Genomic DNA, 15,351 nt, shown 5'->3' on the forward strand with positions numbered 1-15,351 from the left:
CTCTCTCTGTCAAATAAATAAATAAAATCTTAAAAAAAAAAAAAAGAAATAAAAGGCATCCAAATTGGCAAAAAAAAAAAACAAAAACTGAAATTTTGACTATCTGCAGGTGACATGATAGTTATAGAAACCCCAAAGACTAGTTAGAAACAAGTAGTAACTGTTTCAAGTAAAAGTTAGAAACAGTATGTGAATTCAGTAAATTTGTAGCATAAAAAATCAATATAGAGGGAGACAAACCATAAGAGACTCTTAATCTCACCAAACAAACTGAGGGTTGCCACGGGGAGGGGGATGGGGAGAGGGTGATTGGGTTATGGACATTGGGGAAGGTACGTGCTATGGTGAGTGCTGTGAAGGGGGTAAACCTGGTGATTCACAGACCTGTATCCCTGGGGCTTAAAACACATTGTATGTTAATAAAAAATAAAAAAATTTTAAAAATCAATATAGAGAAATCTGTTGTTACTATACATTAATACTGAACTAGGAGAAAGAGAAATTCAGAAACCAATTCCATATACAACTACATCAAAAAGAATAAAACACCTAAGGATAAATTTAACCAAGAAGCTAAAAGATCTGTACTATGAAAATTCTTAAGACTATGATGGAAAAAAAAAGATGATGATGCCATAAATATATGGAAAGATATACCACACTCATGGATTGAAAGACTGAATATTGTTAAAATGTCTATATACTATGCAAAGCAATTTACTGATTTAATGCAATCCTTATCAAAATATCAATAGTATTTTACACAGGACTAGAACAAATAATCCTAAAATTTGTATAGAATCAGACACACAAAAAATAGCCAATGTCATTTTGAAATAGAAGAATAAAGCTCAAGGGATCACAATTCCAAGTGCAATCTATACTTCAAAGCTCTAGTAATCTAAACAGTATGGTACTAGTACAAAAAAAGACATATGCATCAGTGGAATAGAATAGTAAGCCCAGAAACAGACCCACATTTTTATGGTCAATTTATCCCAAAGATGGCAAGAATATACAATGAGGAAAAGACAGCCTCGTCAATACAAGGTATTGGGAAAACTACACAGTACATGCAAAATAATGAAACTGGACCACTTTTTTATACCATACACAAAAATAAGCTCAAAAGGGATTAAAAATGTAAATTTCAGAACTGAAACTATAAAACTTCTTAAAGAAAATATAGGCAGTATTCTCTTGGACACTAGCCTTAACAGTATTTTCCTGAATCTGTCTTCTCAGGATAAGGAAAACAAGACCAAAAATAAACAATTGGGACAACCCCAACTAAAAAACTTTGGCATTGTAAAGGAAACCATTAACAAAACAAAAGGGTAACCTACTAAACAGGTTAAGATATTAGCAAATAGTATGTCCAATAAAGGGTCAATGTCCAAAATAATAAAAAAGTCATATAACTCAACACTGAAACAATCTAATAAAAAAATGAGGGAACCTGAATAGACATTTTTCCAGAGAAAATGTACAGATGGCCAACAGACACAAGAAAAGATGCTCAACATCACTCATTATTGGGGAAATGCAAATCAACACCATGAGATAGCACCTTCTACCTGTCAGTGTGGTTAGTATCAGCAAGACAAGATGTAAGAAGTATTGGCACAGATGTGTAGAAAAGGGAACTCCCATGCACTACTGGTGGGAATGTAAATTGGTGCAGCCACTATGAAAAACAGAATGAACATTCCTCAAAAAATTTAAAAAATATCATGTGATTCAGTAATTCCAATTCTGAATATTTATCCAAAGAAAATGAAAACATTAATTCACAAAGATATATGTGCCCCTACATTTACTGAAGCATTATTTACAACTGCAAAGATATGCAAGAAACCTCAGTGTTCATCATTAGATAAAGAGGATGTGAAATACATATGGATGATGGATTATTACTTAGCCAGAGAAAGCAATAATGCCGCCATTTGTGACTACATAGATACATCTAGATGGTATTATGACAAGTGAAATAAGTCAGATTTTAAAAGACAAACACTGTATGAATGTGCTTGTATGTGGAATGTAAAAAGAATATGAATGAACAAAAAGTCAAAAGCAGACTCATAAATGGAACAGAGTGGTATTGCCAGAGAGGCCGACTCATAAATGGAACAGAGTGGTATTGCCAGAGAGGTAAGTAGGGTGGAGAGATGGGAGAAATAAGTGAAGGGGATTAAGAGACACAAACTTCCAGTTCTAAGTCATAAGGATGAGAAGTACAGCATAGGGAAATACAGTTGATACTATTGCAATAACTTTGTATGGTGATAGATGGTAACTATACAATCACGGTAAGCATTGTGTAATATATACACTCAGCAAATTACTATGTTATATACCTGAAACTAATATAATATTGTCTGTCAACTATACTGCATTTAAAAAAAAAAAAACATGAATGGAGGATTCACAAAAGGAAAAAGAAAAGAAAAAGAAGTAACAGTAGTCTTCACATTCCATTATATATTAATGTCACTTGGGGAACTTATTAAGACCCTAAATTTCCATGGCCTCACCTCTAGACCCCTCAATTGAAGAAGACTACGGTGGGCTAGATGCACTTCTAGATTTATCAACCTCCTCAAAAATTAGAACTCAAATGGCTTGCTGACCAAACCTTAAGGGGAACACTGATCTAAGTATGCATTTTCTTTATGACGTAAGCAATAAGATGACTGTAGTCTCTACTCCCAAGACACTCATTAAAATGTTTTTTAAATAAAACAGTAACATAAGGAAGTATTAAAAAGATTGAACACAATTCCCCTCCCCTTCCTTTTTTTTTTTTAACAAAATCAATTTCAAAACTCTTTTTGAAATATCACTCAAATGTATTTACCGTCTCAGTTTGGGTGGAGTCCTTGATTTACTGGTACCAGAGGTCAGTCCTAGTCATCCTACTGAATCACCCCTAGTGAGAAGAGTACTCTGATGCTGGGGATGAAAATTCTCATGCTGTTCAGTACTACTGGGCAGATTGTTTCAAACTACCCAAATTCTGTTTCTTATTCTTCATCTCTCTCTCTCTCTCTTTTTTTCTTTTGGAGGGGGATGGTGAAAATGATGGTTTATTAAAGCATGGGGACAGGACCCATGGGCAGAATGAGCTGCTGCCTCAGGGTTGTGAGGGATGACTAATGATATACTATGGGGTTGGGGGAGGTAAGAAAGGAGGGAGTTTCAGAAGAACTTTCATTTTAGGGGCACCTGGGTGACTCAGTCCATTGAGTAGCTGCTTTCAGCTCAGGTCATGATCCCTGAGTCCTGGGATTGAGCCCTACCTCAGGCTCTCTGCTCAGCAGGAAGCCTGCCTCTGCCTCTCCCACTACCCTGCTTGTGTTTCCTCTCTCGCTGTGTCTCTGTCAAATAAATAAGTAAAATCTTTAAAAAAAATGTTTTAAAAAAAGAACTTTCATTTTAAAAGCAGTAGTCACAATATCCACTTCTGTATGACTATGTTGTGAATTAAACTGGTTAGCTAACAGAAGGGGAAAAAGTAACACAAAGTACACACCTGACTGGCAGCATTTGACACTATATATAATTCCTTATTTAGGAATTGGTAACTCTTGTCAATGATTACTTCAACAGGATAATTTGTGATTACCAGTAATTATATTGTTCCTTTAGTGAATTTTCTCTTTTCGGGTATCACGTGAGACCATCACTGTTAGACTGTTAGGTGTTGTTTTGTTTCTTACTATTTTGTATATGTTGTTTAGCTTAAAATTTTTTCAAAACCTGGATTTATCTGATTACCAACATTATGAACTAAATGGTATCTGTTCAATCTTTTTTTTTTTTAAGATTTTATTTATTTATTTGACAGAGATCACAAGTAGGCAGAGAGAGAGACAGAGAAGGAAGCAGGTTCCCTGCTGAGCAGAATGCCCTGATGTGGGGCTTGATCTTGAGACCCTGGGATCATGACCTGAGGTCAAGACAGAGACTTAACCCACTGAGCCACCAGGAACCCATGCTAAATCTCTTTTTATGCACATGTAATCACTCAGCATGTTATTACTACCTTTTGATGACATGTCTATTTTTTTTAACCTTTGCTAGTGTGGGGTTTGGAGTTTGGGATATGTGTTTTTGTTATTATTTTTCTGCTTGTGAAATGATGTTGCCATTACAACTCAGTGTTGTGGCCACACATGCACTAATTATTTTGGCAATTCTATGTTTAAATGGCTTCAGAGATAACCACTGTCCTTTAAACATTTACAAGTCTTGATCTCTACCTGACTGTAAAATGTATGTATACCTATATATTTTTTAGTAGCCTGTTGGCAATGTGTTTGTAAGGTTCCCCCCCACAAAATGCTACATAGCCAAAAACAAGGAATAAAAAGTTTAAAGTGTAAAATTTTCCCTTGAAACTTCATAATTTTTTCTCCATTACTGTCTTATATTTGCTGTTGAAGAGTAAAACTAAATTCATTCTGACTTCTACTTGGCAGGTAAACCATATTTTTAGCACAGATACTTGCAAAAATTTATTCCTGATCTTTGTAATTAATTGTTTTGCCAGAATATGTCTAGACTTGTTGACCATTCTTCATATTTACACTCGCATTGTGATAAGCCATTCAATGTGCTCTTACTGGTTCTTTTTCTTTGTTGTAAAAAGGAGGGGAGTGGTCACAAACTCCAGTAACTCCAGTGTCTAGACAAGTAGTGAAGTAGGTCCTGAGTCAAAATACAAGCCCCATGTAAAGGGAGTAGCTACTACTCATAATCAAAAACCAGGTGCCATGTGGAAATAGGGTCTAAGTGTGCCCAAACAGCCAAATTTTTCAGGTGAATTTGTTAAATCACACTCTTTAATATCAGCATAACATTTTTTTTTCTTAAAGTGACATCATACAGGCCAAATAAAATATCTGCCAGCCCCATTTGGTTAAAGATTATCATTTGACAACACTTAGCTAATCAATTAATTTTTCCAGGATCCATCTGGTCAATAAATACTGACTAAATGACTATAATATACTAATCATTAGTTAGGAAGCTGCTATCAAGGAGTATCTCCATTAGTAAATATTACTGATATGAACTGTTCCCCCATTGTACTTTTTCTGAACTTTTGAAAAATCTTGGGATGGATGTCATTACCTGCCTTTGCATTTTTATTTCCTTTCTTATTTTAGTTCTATTTTCAAGTTTCTCGTCCACAACCTGGACACAATTTCTACAATGCCAGAACTTTCTTCACCACTATGACAAGAACTTTATTTATAGTACCATTTTAGCATCCTTGCAACTCCACTTTATGTTACCCAACTCTTTTAATTTTCTTTTTTTTCCTTCTGCTTAGAAGTTCTATCATCATGCATTTTACTGCAAATCAGTTTCGAAGTCCTCGTTCTCAGAATATTCAGAATTATAGCCCCTATTTCTTGTATTGTCATGTTTGTTTGCAGGTCCCTTTGGCTAGTTTTCTGTTTTTTTTGTTTGTTTGTTTGTTGTTTTTTGTTTTTTTTTCTTTTAAGTTCTTTACTGTTACATGAATGAGAAAAACTCTTTTATTGATTCAGTGTATACCCACCAGGAGATGGACCTTAGGTCTCTTTTCAGAATTGAAACCTATACTCTGATTCTGTTGAGAACCTTCTCTTGGATTTTGGAAGTAGAACAGGCTTCTTGTAAGGTTCCCAGCCTAATGTTCGGTGTTCGGTATGGATTCTCTAATGTGGCTGTGCTCAGCGAGAGGAGAATGAGAGGATGAAGAGCAATGTGGCACTCACACTGCTGCTAAAATTCCTCAGGGCTACAATCGGCCTGTAGCTCTACCGAGGTAGGCATCACCATCCCACAGTCCATGTGATCAAATGGGCTTTGGAAGCTTCCCTGCTCCTCCGCTTTCCAACAAGCTCAACTTCCTGTCCAGATTATGTGTTCTGAATAGAATAGGAAAGGTGTGGTACAGAGAGGACTGTTTTCTGAATGACACTAATAGGCTAGTACGTTATTAACTCTCAATATATCATCTGACTCCGTCAGATCAGTTTTTGAGGTTCTCTTTCAAACAGTTCTAATGATTTGTAAGGGTGAATTTTTAATAACTTTTATTCTTAAGGTTTCCCTGCTATTAAATAGGAATTTTACTCATTTCGAGAAATGTAATAGAACATCCTCATCCTCAATCTCGCCATTACTGTATGGATCGAGCGAGTCTTATCTATCTATACTACATAATGGAACTTTAGAGCTTAATACTTCCCAGATTTTTTGAAATATTTTATTATTCGCCATCTTAGAGATTATTTTATCATTAAATCTTCATTACTCATCAGTTACCATCAATGATGTATGAAATAACTAAAACAGGAAGATAGAAAGTATCATGGAGTAGCCTAGAAGAATGGTAAAATTTCCTTTCTTGGTTTCCTTTCTTCTTCTTTTTTAAAAAATTTATTTGACAGAGAGAGAGATCGCAAGTAGACAGAGAGGCAGGCAGAGAGAGAAAGAAAAGCAGAGATCCCGATGCGGGGCTCAATCCCAGGACCCTGAGATCATGACCTGAGCGAAGGCAGCCACTTAACCCACTGGGCCACGCAGGCACCCCCTTCCTTGGTTTTCTTATTCTATCATCTAAAGTATTACACCATCTTTCTAAAGACTTAAGGAAGACCTAAGACATTCTCTGCATTGTATTTACTTTTATCAAACACAATTGAGAATTCAGAATTTTTGAGTTACCCCCCAAAACACTAAACCAAAGAAAACTGACAAAAGAAGCTGTCTTACAAATCAGAGCAGCACTCGAGAGATAAAAATGAGAGTAAGGTTATTTGTGTAACAGAAACCCATTACGAATTTTTTTAAAACTAAAGAACTTCTGAGGGAACAATGTATTTCTAAGACTGTAAAGGAAAAATATATGCCATAAAACAGACCCTAAATCATCCCATTTTGCTAAAAGTATATGCGATGGTATTCTTGCACCTTTTATCATGTTTGTACACCATAGTTCTCTCAATACAGAAAGTATTGCTGTGTTTAGATTAATAAGTCTAGGTTTTTTTTGTTGTTGTTTTTTCCCGTGTGTTTATTCTTCTGTAAATTTTTCATAAAATGACTAAAAAGTATAAAAACCTATAAGGGGTTTATTGGCCCCAGGTGGCAAATGCAATAACCATATTCCTGCTTTCCTAAGGGCTTAGTGAATGTCACGTGTTAGCTGATGGCAGTATTTCATTATGGTACCCTCCTCATCAACAACATCAAACCATTTAAACCCATAAATGAGTCACAAAGGAATATTTTTCAATTAAGTGTTCACTATAAGAACAATAGGGTAATATGTTCATCTTCACTTATGATAAAAAAAAAAAGGTAAAATTTCCTATTTATCTGCAAGTGCACACTGTTAGGCGAATGGCAGATAGGAAAATCTCCATCAGAGGCTGCTAACAAAATAGTCATTTTAAATGACAAGTCTGTATTTCTTTGTTTTAAAAAGAGGGAAAAAAAGAAAATTGGAGAGAAAGAATCCTAGATATTAAAAAAAAAAAAAAAGACGAAGGAAAACAAAGTCAGGAAGAAAAGATTAATTAAGGGAGAAATGAAAAAGAGGTTCAAAAGAAAAGAAAGGGCTTATGAATTGGAAGGACCTTTAGAAAGAGTGAGAGAGTATCCAATTCAAACATGTTATCACTCATGCATTTATCAGTCACATATTTACTCAACACTGCATCTGAATGTGCCAAGAACTATGCTGGGAACACAAAGACAGAATCTGTCTTCCCAAGGTTCACAGTGCAGCAGATAAGATGAAAAAAATAACCTGTTTTCCCTGTTTCACAGTCAATTCTCAGTTTCCTATGCAACCACCTCTCAAATGACATAATCAGAGGGACTAAAAGTAACGTGGCCAACACACATAGAGATGCCAGATGGGATGTGAAGAGAAGAGATAAAAGTACAATGGAAAGTCAGCAGTAGAAAAGTCAAATTCAACAATGTATCAGAAAATACTATTCTATCTCATGTTTTGTCAACAAAACAATCCTACTTAAAACTTATAGTACCATTTAGAAATAAGTGAATTTTTTTAAGGTAGAGAAGTAAGGAATTAATCATGCTTGGTGGAGATCTTCATGAAATTAGCCAATGGAGGCTTCAGACAAGAGGTGACGATAACAACTCTTTTTAAGTGTAAGATTTGCAGGTGTACCAGAAGGAAAAGGACATTCTAAAGACAGAAAAGAAATGCACAGCTTGGGAGAATACAAAGATGTTGTATTCAGGAAGTATAAAAATCAACAGATTTGAATGAAACCTAAAGCATATCACGGGGCACTGTGTGGCACAGTTGATTAAGCATATGAATCTTGGTTCCAGCTCAGGTCACGATGTCAGGGTCCTGAGATGGAGCCCCAAATTTAGCTCCTGCTGGAAATTGTCTCTCCTTCCCTCTGCAGTCCTGTGTTCTCTCTCTCTCTCTCTCTCTCTCTCTCTCAAATGCATTTTTTAAAACAGATAAAGCACATCAGGTGCAAAACTTTGGTGACAGGTGACACTGCCAAGAAACTGGCCACATTAGGCACTATCTGCACAGGAATTTATATATTGCTCAGAAGGCAACAGAGGGCAATTCAAGCAAAGCATGATATTAACTCTCTCCAAACCTCAGTTTTCTCTTTTATAAAATAAAGGTAAAACACAATTTTTAAAAAACTGATATTATATACTGGATTCCCTATTTTTGCTGATGAAGGTAAGGCAGTTATACTTGACCTGGCCAATTAAAAAGAACTTGGTTTCTTCCTGTTTCAGACAAACTTTTTCAGATTGACTTTTTCGTTCACTTCAAAGCTCCAAGTCAACACCTGGAATGCTTGCTCCCTTCTCAGAGCATCTTCTCTCCCTTTTCTCTTTCTGAAGATGCTTTGGGTACAGAGAGGAGTTCTCATTTGCTCTTAAAAGAATTAGGCAGTGGGCTTCTAGGTGCACATGTTATCCGTATTTGTGGGGATTAATGAAGTCTTTTGTTCTTGAACTTTGGAACTCAGGATCCCTTTCATATTAAAAGCTGAGAAACCCCAAAAGTTTAGGGGGTTATGTAGAATGTACTGTTTATGTGGGTTATATTGCTTATATGTTCATATGGATCATCTCTTGATTATTTACCGTAGGTCAAAACAGAAAAAACAAGTTAACTGCACATTGATTTCAAAATAAAAGTTCATTGCATTTTAACACAAATAATTTTCTCATGAAAAACAAGCACTGCCCCCCGCCAAATAATGGTAAGGGTGGAGCTGCCTCACATTTTGCAAAGCTCTTTAATGTCTAGACATCTGGATCCATAGAATATAGTTGGATTTTCATAAATACTTGTGTATTCAATCCAGTGATACGTCTTAGTTGAAATATTTAAAGAAAACCCAGCCTTGTACACTTATTTTGCTGGAAAAGGAAGGAATATTCTAACAGTATTTTCACAAAATTATGGTTACTCTTTTTTAATATTACAACAAAACCCAACACAATGAGTAAGAGCATCTTAAAAATAAATATTACCCGAGTAATCTGGAAGCTTATCAATGAATTCATTTATTTGCACTCCCTTTGTACTCGTTTACCTTTCAATTCGCACAGGTCTTCTATTCATGCATAATTTTGTAACATCTCTTGGAAAATATTGGCTGAAAATACTCCCTATGTTGACACATTTCATTATACAGCATCAAAAAACTGTTCATTAATATCATGACTGATCTTATGAGAAATATCAGTCAAGGCAGCAATTAAGTTTTTCACACGTATCAGTTTTCTGCTGTTGCCATAAATCACCACTTGCTTATGATCTCAGAGTATGTTTTCAGAATTCCAGATGGATCTAGATAGTTTTTCTACTCTGAATCTTGCAAGGATACAGTCAATATACTAACCAGCCTAGTCTCTTATCTGGAGGCCAGAGGGAGAATCTGCTTCCAGGATCATTCGGGTTGCCACAAGAATTTGATTCCACGTGGCTGTAGGTCTCTGGTTCCTGGTTCCTCAAATAGTGTCAGCCAGGAAGGTTCTCAGCTCCCTAAGGAGTTCTGCATTTCTAGCCATGCTGCTCTCTCCATCCCCAAACGTGCAACAGTATGTTACACACTCATACTTTGAAGCTCTCTGACCTCCTCTTCTTTAACGTCTCTTTTGCTTTTAGATAGAGAAAGTACCCTGCTTAAAAGGCTTATGTGATTTTCCCCACCAGGAAAATCCAGGATAATCTCTCTCTTTTAAGGTGAGTAACCTTAATTGTATTTCCAAAGTTCATTTTGTCATGTAACTTCAAGTATCCAGGAGTTGAGGGCATGGACCTTTTAAGGTGAAGGTTATTATTTAGTCTATCTTGCCAAATTTCTAGTTTTTCCTTGAAAACTCTTATTTTGCTAACAAAAACAAAGACACTGTTTTTTTTTTCTTAAAATGACAAGTAGTCTTTGTTCATATTCAAGCCAAGTTTAAATAATCATCCTGTCTCTATAGTTGTTCTTTTAAATAAAAACAGTGATCCTTTAAAAGCAAAACAAAATAAACAAACAAAAGAAAACCAAAAAACAGTGATCCTGGGGGATGTTAAAAAAAAAAAAAAAAAGAGCTAGTTTAGCTCACAACTCAAAAAAGCACCCAAGTGGTTTTCCTTGACACAACCATCATAACTTATTACATAATATTTTATGCATATTTTCCATTTTGTCACACAGGATAATAAAATAGATGTATACTCAAGGATTGAGATATAAAAAATCAGCAATTTTTACTACTTTGTCAAGGATGTTCTTAAGTAACATTGCCAGTTTTTAAATTCAAGTGCATGACTAGCAAAGCATACAATGACTTCTGTGACTTGGTGTCACTGCTATGACTCATGCTAATGCACCAGGAGTTTTGGTCAATATTGCTTGTGTACCATCTATGCAAACATCAAAAAATATCTTACAATTATATAAAAATAGATCTGACTTTGCCTAAAACAATCTCAGGGACTCCTGGGTATGCAAAACATACTTTGATAACCACTAAATCCCAAAACTCATTTTTTTTTTTCAAGAAACTATATGTTTGGCTTTGGTACAAAATTGACCCTGAAATCTAAGTAACTTAATATATAAAGGCTATTTATCACTCATAAAATATCCATTCCTGGCATGGATGCTTCACCAGGAGAGAGTTCTTTTCCATATAGTGATGAAATGTTCTTGGACTCTCTTTGAATTATCTATTGTATTGTTGTTCTGTTTTTTAAGGCTCTTTGCACTAACTGGGCTCTGTTGGAGGCCTCTCACTTGAGGTTTCCCATATAGAGGCAGAAAGAAACTGGCCAAAGCTGCAGGTATCTTTAAGTGATCAACTGACCTAGACAACCAGCACAGCTCCCTCATATCATAGGACGAAGGCTCTTGGAAGCTTGACTGGGGCTATTGAGTGCTTATATTTAGCTTTCTTTTATGGCTAAGCATCTCATGACATTGAGTTTGGAGATTTTCAGATGGCTGTCCCAAGAATAAGTGTTTCAAGAAACAGTAAGAAAAATTTGCCTGCCCCTTGAAGCCTGGATATGAAGACTGACTCATTACTTACACCATGTTAGGATGCCCAAAGCACTCACAGAATCTGACCTGATTCAATGGGGAGAAAGATATAATCAGGAGATTTGTGGTCACCTTTCCCTCTTTAGCGCTTGATTGAATCCTGAGAAATACTCTGATCTACCACATTGTTTTGAGTATACACACTTGGGGGTAGTCACCTGGTTTGGCCCCTGGTTCACCCTATTGCTAAACTTGTCTATCAGAGCATCCAACTTAAATCTGCTTTTGAAGTTTATGGTCCCTGTTGGATTTCACTATTACGAACTATTACGAACCTTTGAAGCTCTCATGTTTAAAACATCGGGTCTCTTCCTAATGACTGTTTTTTCAGCATCTTTTCTTCCTGCATCCAGGATATTAGGATACCTCTAGATCTTCTGCAGGCCTAACAGCAGCTAAATAAATTTTAACACATTTACACCATTTATGATAAGGTTCTTCTTTACTGGGTTATACTTTTGGGGGGCAATATACTGGGAAGAGCAAAACAACTCCCACTCTCTAGGAACCTTCCCTTGCAAGCCTCACCAGGTATTTCTACTACTCCTACCCTTGGAATTTGACCTGAGAGTTTGGAGAAGTGCAAGGACACTCATGTCCAGCCACTTGAATTTCTATTTTTCTTTGGCTTTACCTCTCAGTGACAACAGGTCTTTCTACTTCCCTCTTGTCTTAAAATAATATCCCTTAAGTCCATTCCCCTCTGCAATCCAGTTTTACCGCAACTAGTTCTCCATAGGTGATAGGAAATACTTATAATTTAGAAGGGGGAAAAATTCTTTCACAATGAAGTCTAGGTTTCAAGGATATTTTTTCATTATGGTACAATTCAGGAATGCCCTATTTGTTCTACTTCACAAACTATATCATGCAAGCCAATCTAGTCTGTGCACCAAACTGAGTCAGTTTTTGAAAGGTCCATAAGCTAAGAATAGATTTTATATTTTTTAAAGGTTTTTTTTTTTTTTATTTATTTGAGAGATGTCTCTCTCAAGCACACAAGGAACAGGGGGAGGGGCAGAGGGTAAAGCAGACTCCCTGCTGAGCAAGGAGCCCAATCTGGGGCTCAGTTCTAGGACGTTTAACCCATTGAGCCACCCAGGAGTCCCAGATTTTAGATTTTAAAAGTACTGTTAAAAAAAAAAATACACAGAGGAGGAGTCAAGATGGCAGAGAAGTAGCAGGCTGAGACTACTTCAGCTAGCAGGAGATCAGCTAGATAGCTTATCTAAAGATTGCACACACCTACAAATCCAACAGCAGATCAAAAAGAAGAAGAACAGCAATTCTAGAACAGAAAATCAATCACTTTCTGAAAGGTAGGACTGGCGGAGAAGTGAATCCAAAGTGATGGGAAGATAGACCCCGGGGGAGGGTCCGGCTCCCGGCAAGCGGCAGAGCAACAGAGCACAAAATCAGGGCTTTTAAAAGTCTGTTCCGCTGAGGGACATCTCTCCAAAGGCTAAACCGGGGTGAAGCCCACGCAGGGCCAGCGTGGCCCCAGGGTTACAGAAGGATCGGGGGTGTCTGAGTGTCACAGAGCTTACAGGTATTAGAACAGGGAAGCCGGCTACAGAGACAGAGCTGAGGAGTGAGCTCCCAACTCGGGATTACCTTGAATGGATCACAGGCTCCGTAAGCTTGGAGCATGGCTGGAGGCCACAGAAACGGGAGTAACTGGGCGTGGTTCTCTGAGGGCACACTGAGGAGTGGGGTCCTGGGCTCTGGGCTCCTCCGGGCGGGAGACCTGGAGGCCGCCATTTTCATTCCCTTCCTCCCGATCTCTACGGAAAGCACTCAGGGAACAAAAGCTCCTGAAAGCAAACCCAAGCGGATTACTCAGCCCGGCCCCTGGTAAGGGCGGTGCAATTCTACCTGGGGCAAAGACACTTGAGAATCACTACAACAGGCCCCTCCCCCAGAAGATCAACAAGAAATCCAGCCAGGACCAAGTTCACATACCAAGGACTGCGGTTTCAATACCAAGGAGAGCAGCAGAATTCCAGAGGAGGAGAAAGCAAAGCACGGAACTCATGGCTTTCTACCCATGATTCTTTAGTCTTGCAGTTAATTTAATTTTTTTCTTTTTCATTTTTTTTTCTCTTCTTCTAAATTTTATAAACTTTTATACTTTTCTTTTTAACATTTTTTAACTAGTTTATCTAATATATAATATATATATTTTTATACTTTTTCTTGATTTGTTTTCTTTTTTTAATTGTTTCTTTTCTTTTTTTTTTTTTTTCTTTCTTTCTAAACCTCTTTTTATCCCCTTTCTCCCACCTCACGATTTGGGAACTCTTCTGATTTGGTTAAAGCATATTTTCCTAGGGTTGTTGCCACCCTTTTAGTAATTTACTTGCTCCTTCATATACTCTTATCTGGACAAAATGACAAGGCGGAAAAATCCACCACAAAAAAAAGAACAAGAGGCAGTACCAAAGGCTAGTGACCTAATCAATGGTAATGTGTCAGATCTAGAGTGCAAAATGACAATTCTCAAGGTTCTAGCCAAGCTCAAAAAAGGCATGTAAGATTTTAGAGAAACCCTCTCGGGAGATATAAAAGCCCTTTCGGGAGAAATAAAAGAACTAAAATCTAACCAAGTTGAAATCAAAAAAGCTATCAATGAGGTGCAATAAAAAATGGAGGCTCTCACTGCTAGGATAAATGAGGCTGAAGAAAGAATTAGTGATATAGAAGACCAAATGACAGAGAATAAATAAGCTAAGCAAAAGAGGGACAAACAGCTACTGGACCACCAGGGGAGAATTCGAGAGATAAGTGACAACATAAGACGAAACAACATTAGAATAATTGGGATTCCAGAAGAAGAAGAAAGAGAGAGGGGAGCAGAAGGTATACTGGAGAGAATTATGGGAGAGAATTTCCCCAATATGGAAAAGGGAACAAGCATCAAAGTCCAGGATGTGCAGAGAACCCCCCTCAAAATCAATAAGAATAGGTTCACACCATGTCACCTAATAATAAAATTTACAAGTCTTAGTGACAAAGAAAAAGTCCTGAAAGCAGCCCGGGAAAAGAAGTCTGTCACATACAATGGTAAAAATATTAGATTGGCAGCAGACTTATCCACAGAGACCTGGCAGGCCAGAAAGAGCTGGCATGATATATTCAGAGCATTAAACGAGAAAAACATGCAGCCAAGAATACTATATCCAGCTAGGCTATCATTGAAAATAGAAGGAGAGATTAAAAGCTTCCAGGACAAACAAAAACTGAAAAAATTTGCAAACAGCAGACCAGCTCTACAGGAAATATTGAAAGGGGTCCTCTAAGCAAAGAGAGAAACTATAAGTAGAAGATCAGAAAGGTACCGAGACAATATACAGGACAGTCACCTTACAGGTAATATAATGGCACTAAATTCACATCTTTCAATAGTTATCCTGAATGTTAATGCCCCAATCAAAGGACACAGGGTATCAGAATGGATAAAAAAAGAAAACACATCTATATGTTGCCTACGAGAAAATCATTTTAAACCAGAACATCTCCAGATTTAAAGTGAGGGGGTGGAAAACAATTTACCATCCTAATGGATATCAGAAGAAAGCAGGGGTGGAAATCCTTATATCAGATCAATTAGATTTTAAGCCAAAGACTATAATAAGAGATGAGGAAGGACACTATATCATACTCAAAGGGTCTGTCCAACAAGAAGATCTAACAATCTTAAATACGCCCCCAACGTGGGAGCAGCCAACTATAT

The 15,351-nt window shown here is 36.9% G+C and overlaps 2 long non-coding RNA genes across 5 annotated transcripts in view; one reads left to right on the forward strand and one right to left on the reverse strand.

Annotated features, from left to right (window-relative positions):
• LOC309861340 overlaps window positions 1–15,351 on the forward strand; it is a 330,227-nt gene that overhangs the window by 303,181 nt on the left and 11,695 nt on the right. The window contains exon 3 of the long non-coding RNA XR_014309886.1: window positions 10,194–10,267. This is a non-coding gene — a long non-coding RNA (uncharacterized lncRNA). The remainder of the gene's footprint in view (window positions 1–10,193; window positions 10,268–15,351) is intronic.
• Window positions 1–15,351, reverse strand: part of LOC309861338 — a 650,329-nt gene that overhangs the window by 74,480 nt on the left and 560,498 nt on the right. The window lies entirely within an intron of this gene.

The sequence above is a fragment of the Mustela nivalis genome (genome assembly GCF_964662115.1).
Source record: "Mustela nivalis genome assembly, chromosome: 3".
Lineage (NCBI taxonomy): Eukaryota > Metazoa > Chordata > Mammalia > Carnivora > Mustelidae > Mustela > Mustela nivalis.